Here is a 10,159-nt window from a genome sequence, read left to right on the forward strand (position 1 = left end):
TCACTGACAGGTACCTTGACCTAATCCAAACTCCTCAGAAAAGGCCAATTTACCCTGACTGCAGATCGTTGTATAACAATGTCACCCAGGACATAAACTTTACACCCATCCCAATTTTGCACAATATTGCCATTAAGTAAGGCCATTCCAAAAAGTCAAATGCCTTCTCGGCGTCCAAGGCAAACAGAATGACCATCTCAGCCATCCGATTCCATCGTGTCAGGCAGCCGGCCAATCTGCATAGGTTGTTATGTGCTGCCCTGTATGGCATAAAGCTTGATTGATTTGGTACACCAACATGTCCAACAATTGCAGCAAGCAGTTTGCGAGTGCCTTTGCTGAATCTTTGTTTCAAGATGTTGGAGAGATATTGGGCAGTAAGAGGCACATTTCTTCTGTGGTTTCCCCGATTTATGGATCATCACAATTGTTGCCCTCCTCAGGTCTCAAGGCAAAATGCCGTCCTCCCAGGCTCTCCCAATCATCAATCTGAGCAAGCCCACAATTTGGGATTTTACAAATTTATAGACTTTCGGGGGGAACCATTAGGGCCTGGCGATTTCCTGCTCATCATCTGGCTCAGGGCACAGCTAACTCACGTTCCGACATGTCGGCATCTAAGAAGCAGTTTGTCTCCCTATGGAGATTGGGCGCCAGGATATCATTGATAAATTCCTCTATATTATGTGTAGAGGTCTCCCTTCTAGCCATGTAGAGTTCAGCCAAGAGCGTCTCAAAGGTTTGTGCATTGGCTATCTGGGTTTCCTTCGTACGGATGGCTGGGATCCACCTTAGACCTTTTTCCTTCTTGGCCAGTTAAGCCAGTAATTTGGCATGCCCTGTTGCCTACCTCATGGGTTCCCCCCTATTTTGCCCTATATGCCAAGTTTGCCTTCTGATGCACCAGGGTTTACAGTTCCTCTCTTGCCCCCTCTATCTTGTTCACAAGGCAGAGTGTGGGGTTAGTCGCGGAGTTGGCCTCCTAAAACATTAACTTGGTTTCAAGGTCTCTGACCACTTTGTCCTGCCTCTTCAGTTTACAGGAAACATGCACAATGAACTGTCCCCTCAGAACTGTCTTATATACCTCTCGTAGTGGACTGCGAATTAAACTGAGCCCAAGTTGTTCTTAAAGTAGCCTTCTGGGGCTTCAGCGATCAGTCTCCTGAGGTTCAATTTGGTCAGTTCCTAAGGGTCCAACCTCCACTCTCCCCATGCCTTCTAGGTGCCTGAGTATAGTTAAGTTATCAAGGGGGAGTCATTGGAGATACCTCGTGGAAGGATTGTAGTATTCCTAACCCTGGCTGTATGCTGTCTCTGTCAAGAAGTAGTTGTATCTCGGCATGGAGTGCATGCAGTTAGAGCTATAAGTATAGAACTGTAACCCCTGGTGTTCCTCCCTCCACATGTCTGCCAGTCCCATTACATCAATAAAGGAAGCCAAAAGTGAATCAGGCCTGTGTCTATCCCCAGTCATTGTCAGCTTCTTCAGGTCACTCAGGTGGGTTAGATTAGGGTCACCCTCAACGTGAATAAGTGCACCAAGGGCGGCATGTACCTAGTTTGTCCAGTCCCACTGTCTTTGGCTTGGGGGAGTTCGAGATGCAAGTGCTAGATTCACCCACTGCACCACCCGCTCCCTGCTGCTTGGCAGCCGAGGTTGTCCATCCATGCATGGGACACCTGTACAGGGCAGGATCATAGTACTATTATGCTCACACCCTTGGAGCCCGAGGACAACCCCAAGTGTACTAGCAGCCGGTAACTGCCATGGTTCAGCACTGAGCAGATGTTTCCCACAAGGTATGCTTCCTGCAGGAAAACAATATTTGGATTGGTCCCCCCACCACACCAAATCATTTCCACATTGTTCCTCTCTTCAGCTTGCTTCCCAGACAGTATATATTCCAGGTGAGTAACATAATGGCTCATCCCAGGGGGTTTCATGGGTCAAGTGGCCATCGTAATGTCTGTGTACCTTTGCTCGGTGGCTATACTATCAAGCGTAAAACCATTATGCCTCCGACAAACCCCCCCAGCCTTATCTTGTGGCAATTGGAGACCATGGGTTCCGTTGGAGTTAACCTGCCTGCTGCTTCCCCCACTCTGTCTGCCAACTTCTTGTGGTCAGACCTTAAAAGGCCATGGTCCACAGTCAATTCATCTATCTTCTTCTCCAGGGCCAATTTAGTTTCCCTTATTGCTGCAAGTATTGTTGCCATGTTTGTTTCCAGACCCCAGACTGTCTCTGCAGTACCTGGTCCTGGATATAATTGTTTCGCTGATAGGGTTCCGTTGTCACCCTGTCTGTCAGCTTGGAGAGCATCATCACTCCTGGGTTGTGGACAGTCTTGGCTGTGGAAGGTAGCAGCATAGGGGTCCCCAGCACCTGGCCTGCTGCCACTCTTCGACCACCACGGCCGAGCTGCCATGGTCACACCGGGGACTCACACCCAGGCTCAGGTCCCCGCCCCAAGGCAGCAGCAGGATGGTTACCCAGGACCCTCACTCCCAGTCAAGGTGCGGTCCACCCCAGGAGGTTGCCCCCAGACTCCCAGCGAGCATGAGTACCCTACGCTCACCCCTGGTCCTCGTTGCTGGCTTAATTCACTAACATGCAGCCACTACTTCCTCGCGCTGTTACAGGAAACCATGCTGTCACTGGAAGCCGCGCTGCTGCTAGAATCACACTGCCTCTGGACTCTGCTGTGCCCTTGGGTTCCCCCTTCCACAGATCCACAGGAACCCTGATGACACTATCAGGGGTACGCCGTTGGGAGCACCATAGGCTGCCAACACCATCTTCACATAGGGGCCTGGCTCTCCTTTCTGCTACCAGAGCTTCACAGGGCCCCCCACCCTGCCCGCTCATTTCCAGTGACCCAAACACACAGGTACCTCTCAGCTGGTGGTGTTGCAGCCAGGATATTCTACTGCACAGTGTGTTGCAGGGCTGCTGCAGTTGGCCTCTGGTGTCAGGCACAGGGGTGCCCGGCCCTCCTCAGAATGCAGCCACGGAAGCCACCATTTTGCCTGGCCTACTCTGGAGTCAGGCCTCCAAGTCGTTGCTCCCCTGAGGCCTCTGTGGTGCTCCTCACAGGTGTCGCCAGCCCCAGGGTTTCCGGGACTCTCCCCTATCCAGCTGAACTCAGAGAGGTGGGGTGAGGGTTGGGGGGGAGGGTTCAGGTGCTTGCAGCTCAACAGGGCCACGCACAGAGCTCAGTGCTCACATGGTCATCTTGTCCGAAACCAGGCCACACCCCTCCCACTTCTAGCTTTCTTGCCTGCCCTTTCATTGGAAGATGCGTCTCTCCTATCACTTTTTCTCGACTGGTACAGTAACACAACTACATGCATTCAAGTGTAACAGTACGCACTTTGTCTTCTGTTTCCTCTTTTTACCTGGTAACTAGCTCTGGACTAATGTGGATTGAATTTGTAAACGTTTAATCTTACTGCATCACAAGAATTGCTCCAGCTCTGAAATCTGATAAAATTTGTTTCCAAAGGTAATCCTGTTTTCATCATCATTTCACAGTGCTTCAGGTTAAGTACATTCTCCCTCAGTTCTTTGGAATAATTAGTCTCTCTCACAGTTCTCAGGCATGTTATCACTAGATCACGGAAGCATGTGACCTTTCTCTTTTCTCTTGACAGATCTCTGAAATTGAAAAGTGTCTATAAACGTTCTAGTCTACAAGTAGTTTCATTACTTATCTCTTTCTTTCCTCGATCCCCAACAGGTGTTCGCCCAATTGAATGAACAGCACAGTTTCGAAGCTGCCATGGATCTTTGAATTCGCACCAACTCGGGTCCCACAGAGTGGGAGAACAAGATTGCTTTTTCATGTGCCAAAACCAGCAAGAGAGACTCTAGAAATAGTAGTATCCAGTGCTTGAAATGAAAAAATAGAAGTGCAGGTTCTCTGTATCGGAGTACCTGCTTGATTCTGAGAAGTGCTGGTACTCTCCAATGAAAATTATTATGTTTTTCTTGAGAAGTGCAGGTACTCTCCCTCTCAAAATAAAAAAGTGCTGGTACTCAGTACCGGACAGTACCGGCCCATTTAAAGCACTGGTAGTATCCCTCAGTGGCTCGGACAACTATCAGCTTCCCAAAAATTTGGTAGAGGCAACAAAATTCCATCAGTGTTTAGGGCAGTACAAAATGTATCAAGTACAATGCATCTCGTTATTGAGTACCTTAGTGATACTGTTATAATGGAGGCAGTGCTTAATTTGTGGTTGTTGTTTCCGGTGCTGAGCACCGGCACTTATTTTTCTGCCTCAGGCATTTACTGCAAGCAAAAAACATATGGAAAAGACGAGGAAGAGAAAAACGAAAAATCGTCACAATGGGAGAAAGCAGAGAGCAGCAAGAGTGAGCTGAAGGGGCAGGGAGTGGCTGTAAATGGATTGAAGAGGCACCAGAAGGCTTCAGGATTACTCTGCATCGGTATTCCGTGTTCCCACATTTAATTGCAGCAGCCGCGTGTTTAAGAGGAGGGCTTTGGGTACCAGCACGTTTTTATTTACGAATTAAGCACTGACTGGAGGCACTTCTATTAGTCCCAATATCGATACCTCAAGCTTGGTTAAAACTAGAATGTACTAGCGACTTCATTAAGCATGCTTTATTCAGGATACCATTGACACCTGAATAGTACTTTATATTTTATTATATTTATTTATAATAGTATTTATAGTATTTATAATTATATATATATATATATATATATATATATATATATATATATATATATATATATATATATATATATATATATATATATATAATTATATATAGTAATTTATAATTTATAATAGTATTTACTAGTAGTAAATTATTTATTAGGGTACTTAAAGCAATAAAAGTGCACAACATCCAACAGTATAAAATTCATGAAGAGCATACACATATCACAGTTTAAAATTAGCATGAAAACCCTTCCAATAATATCATACAAATAATTAAAAGCCTATCACAATTAAATAAATACAACACATCTCATACCTGATAAGAACCACAAAAATCAATTCCCGTCTCCCAGTTTTTTCCTCCCTCTAAGAGATCCCGACAGAATACTCACCACACCATGCCATATTAGTGGGTTCGAGAGCATCTGCAGTTATACTAGGGCAGGTCTTATTTGTACAAACTGTTTCCCTATAAGCAATAGCAATATAACATGTTGTCGTAAAATGGCACAATGACCACAAGAAAAAAGTAAACTATCCTGCGGTGAGAAGCTGTCAAATATACAGGGGCCCAGATCCTCAACCCTGCAAAAACCACTGGGAAAAGCAAAGAGCAAGTGAACTAGAATAAGCCTATATCTTGTGAGCAGAAACTGCTGCCGCACATTAAGAGACAACGTAAGATACAATTGTAACGTTATACTACTATCAGCATATGTGCTCTCACCGACTGTTTCAGACTTTCACTCACCTCCCTCTCAGCCATTTTATAATCATGAAAGAGTTTCTTAAGACTTAAGTCTTCCTTCACTATACCCCTCGGATTCCTTAAAGCTGTGGGCGTCCCAGATAACTTAGGGTGGTCTTAACGTACATGAGCCACAGGATGCAGTTTGCCCCATCCAGGGACAAACAGTCCTCAATCACTGCCTGGCTTAGTTATAGCCCAGGGTTATCCCAGATCCTAAGCCATCTCATAACAGGGGCAGGGCCACCAGGTCTTTAATATAGCCAAACCGAACTTCTTCATGTAGGAAGCTACTCCCTGGGGAACTGCAAGTAATCTGCGCAAAAAGCCATTTCCCACTATCTGCAAATCGTTGGAATTCTTAGACCGCCCCCTGCATAGAAAGTGCTGCTAAATTCACAAGAGAACATATTACCTGCACAGCAGATAGCATAGTTCGACCCCCCTTCCATCCTCTCACTTGCTTTTCGTTCTTGAGAAGGGTAGCCCTTGTATCCAAGAATCAAAATGTTGATGCTGATTGGCCTGTAAATACATCTCACTTTATGGGTCATTATTTATAGTTAAGAAAAGGAGGGGATTTTTGGGGCCAAAAGACTATAAAATATTGCATTTTTGATCTGTACATCTGATATAAGAAAAAGGTGCGCATTGCAATATATATATATATATATATATATATATATATATATATATATAGCTGTACATCATGAACAGAATGGACTGGTGCAGCTCCAGAAGACATCTTTTCTTGCATATCAAACCTGTTTTTTATGTACTGCGCTTTTTTAAACAATACTTATTCCTGCAGATTTCCTATATGAACCTCTTTGCAGACATCTGACTGATTTTTTTGTGTGGCAACAAATGGTATCTGGCTGTAGTAGGTGTCTGGCAGCTTCAGTAGCGGAAGTGATGTAGCGGCCACAAAAGGCACTGTTTTTGCCACTGAAACGCGGTCCATTTTTCTGTGCTTCATATACACAGGATCTAGAGCCGCTGAGTTTTCTATGGATTTTATCTGCCTTTTGTGTTGGAAAAAGTGTTTCTCATAGCTGTTTATGGATTTCAAGCCCTGTATGTAATGTTGGAGACAACTGTCACAAATTGAGCAGCAATCTGACTGTTTATGTTGCGAAAGTAAACGTCACAATGTAGAGATGTTATATGCGTGTCCGGATCCCCTATAATAGCATTTACAAAAGGAACACTACCGTTTTCGTGGCTTTTCTGAAGAATTCGATGTCAAGAAACTCATCAAAGAGGCGAACCCTGAGCGTGACCAGGCTCACAATCAGTTTACTAAGTAAAAGAGATTTTTTTCTAAGTCTCTTATAACAAGGAAAGAAAAGGAAATCACAGTGGTTTGGGAAGCATTTGAACTCATTGTCATGACCTATCCCAATCTTAGCAATCTTACAGCCTAAGCAGAGAAGTTTCACTTCAGCCCTAATTGAACAGGTCCAGGCCTTCTAACATACCCTATTATTTTTGTGTGTTTTTTTTTTTTTTGCTTTGTGAAAGCCTGTACCTTCAAAGCTCTTTCTGGAGCTGCTATGTTTTCCCTTCACCAGCAGCACCTCTTCCTGGAAGCTCAAGCCAATCTGACTATCCTAACCTCATGACGTAGTAGGTAGATCTAGGACCCATGCATATTGCAAAACTGTTGACCTAAACTGAATAAAACATGGATGACCGACCTAATACTGAAGCCAGCTAGGAAGAGATAAGCAGACTGTTTTTCAGAAAAATAAATTCCTGAACTTACGAATTTCACTAGACCAGGAGCTTCGGTCTCTTAGCTTCTCTGAACCCCTCTAAAGTATGAATTTTATTTCGTCAGAGTAGTCTCTCCGTTGACCTGTAAACTGCCAGTGGACTGTACACTTCTCCAGAAAACAACTTTCCTGTCCTGTTAGGTCTTAAGCAAGAAGAACAACAGGATTTATCACCTTGATGAAGTGGCAATAATACACTGCCTTTACCACCCAAGCCAAGCCAGGATCCACGTTATTTTTGGAAATCCTAACAGACACTTTGGATGCGTTCTGATAAATACTTCAAGCTGCAGATTACTCTCATGTTGAACCTCTCTATGTGCCACACTGGATCTAGAAATCTTGTAATAGCTCCTGCGTGCTAGTAGATGGTACCACTAGCCTCTGTCATGAGTGTCTGTCCCTCCACAGACATGACCTCACAGATGCGCATATAGGTGCAAGCCCTGCACACACATTCTATTTTCTTATTTTGGCACCTTCTGACGCAAATCTGGAGCTCTGCTCCTTCAGATTTAGTTATTTACCAACTCTCTCAAAATTTTGAATTCCGACTAATTTCTGGAAGTGCCGCAGGGGTGACTAAAGGGTTCAAACCATGTAATGCAAATCGCAAGCAGATGATGGTAATAGTTTCTTCGTCAGTCTTGTGGTGTCTTGATACAAAACATGATTCAAAGCCCAGCGAAAAGTGCTCCTTGGTGCACACAGAGGTAATAAGGAAGAGGGTAGTCAAACTTTATGTGGACAAACACAAGAAATTAAGCCAGCTCCATCACCTTTGTCGAGGGGGTCAAAGAAAAAGAATTTAAAGACCTAAGCGCTGCTGTTTGGCATCCAGGTGCTTTCCTTTCAGGGGAGGTCATGTATTTTGCGTTTTCAGCTTCAATTACTTCTTCAGGACTGATCCTTAATCCGATGCACCCAGAGTTACACTGGTCAACTCCGAGCCAAGTAGCTGTCTCTATGGAGAATGTTATGAAAATGCTTTTAGGAAGCCATCTGATCCATGGGCCTTACCGTAGGCAGGTGCTAATGATTTCCTATACCTCCATTAGGTTGATAGAGGCATTCAAATATGTCTGATGCTTGTTCTCTCACTTACCATCGTGATATCTTCTAGCTATTGTATGTGACAACATGAACTTTGGTATCATGATTGGACAAGAGCATGGGTTGTGTAGTGCATCTATGCAGGAGCCATGCTATTGTCTCTCTCTTTCTCACCATATTGGTTTTATTTATAGCATTCTGTCCCCTGTGTCCTCATTGGTTTTCTAAGGCACATTAGAACCTGCCATAGCAGGCTCTACCGGCCATTAAAGGCCCGCTCCCGCGTTAAAGGCCCGAGCCAAAGGCTCGGGCCTTTAACGCAGGAAAGGGCCTTTAATGGCTGGTAGAGCCCGCTACGGCGGGTTCTAAGGCTATTAGAACATTCTGCCACTAGAGGGCAGAATGTTCTATCAAATAAAACAAATTCCTCAGGAAGCCCTAGGGGATTAAAATCCGCTCAGGCTCTGTGAGGCTTTGTTCACAGTTCTGAACAAAGAGAACATTGGAATGTTGATGCTCCCGGCTTTTACCAGCCAGTAAAAGCCTGGCGCACTCCATTGTCTGCAATGGAACCCCCAACATTCCAATGTTCTAATATAGCCTTAGAACCCGCCGTAGCGGGCTCTACCGGCTATTAAAGGCCTGCCCCCGCATTAAAGGCCCAAGCTGAAGGCGAGGGTCTTAAACAAGGGAGAGGGCCTTTAATAGCCGGTAGAGCCCGCTACGGTGGGTTCTAAGGCTATTAGAACATTCTGCCATTCAGGGCAGAATGTTCTATTAAATTAAACAAATTCATCACGGAGCCAAATCCCCTCGGGCTCCGTGAGGCTTTGTTCACAGCTCTTGCTGTGAACAAAGAGAACATTGGAATGTTGGAGCTGTGGGCTTTTACCGGGCAGTAAAAGCCTGGAGCACTCCATTGTTTTCAATGGAGCTGCCAACCTTCCAATGTTCTAAGGCTATGTAAAGAAGTCCCTACATCTTGGAGTTTGTACCCTTAAGGACCCCATCTTACTTTGAAATGCAAATTCCTTAGAATTAGACCTTAAAGGCTTCCTATATCATGGCACCTTTAATAACCAAGACTATGTGAAGACTTCCTCTATAGTTGTCTCTAGCACTGCACGAAAACCCGAGTCCCATATTGGTTTAACTAAGAATTGTCACAATCTGCATCTCATGCCACTGGGCTTGGGAACTACCAGAATAGTTGAGGGATTGGACCGAGTTCTGGGTAATATCTAAATCTAAACTACCCATGGAGCGAGAGAATGTGGTATTGGGCAATAAACCAGTGAAGATAAGAGTTGTGTACTAGGGAGTAAAATGTGTAAGCAGTAGCACTTCCATTTTTGAGCCGATAATGTCTATCCCATCTAGTGTACATATCACTTGTTTTAGAGTCTTCGGCTTGTGGGGGGAACTAAGTGTGTCCTAAGCAAATGATCTAGTGCCATATCCATTACCAAGTTAAAGTCTGCTCCCAATTTTATCTCTTAAACTCCTTTCTCTTCAAGTTCAGCATCTAATTGAATATGTCAGAAGAATCACATATTGTACATTAGAAATTGACTAGTGGTATTAATGAGCCAAATCACCAAGAAATGCTCCTCTAGATCAGCAAATGTGCGTAGATGCTTAACATCAATCAACCTGTGTGCTAAAAGGACCACCTTTGAATATGTGGTGTAAAAAACAAAATGTCTGTCTACTTCAATCTTAGAGCAAAGTTATGGGAAGTGGTGCCTTGGGGGCTTCTTCTGTAGGAAAGTCAGATATATACTACATCAGTCTAGGTAGAAAACTACCATTCTCACCTTCTTAGGCTTCTGTAATCCTTGCATATTCCAAGAAAATAGTTGGAACTCACTTATTTCTGCAA

This window comes from Pleurodeles waltl, chromosome 6 (genome assembly GCF_031143425.1).
Source record: "Pleurodeles waltl isolate 20211129_DDA chromosome 6, aPleWal1.hap1.20221129, whole genome shotgun sequence".
In the NCBI taxonomy this organism is placed as follows: domain Eukaryota; kingdom Metazoa; phylum Chordata; class Amphibia; order Caudata; family Salamandridae; genus Pleurodeles; species Pleurodeles waltl.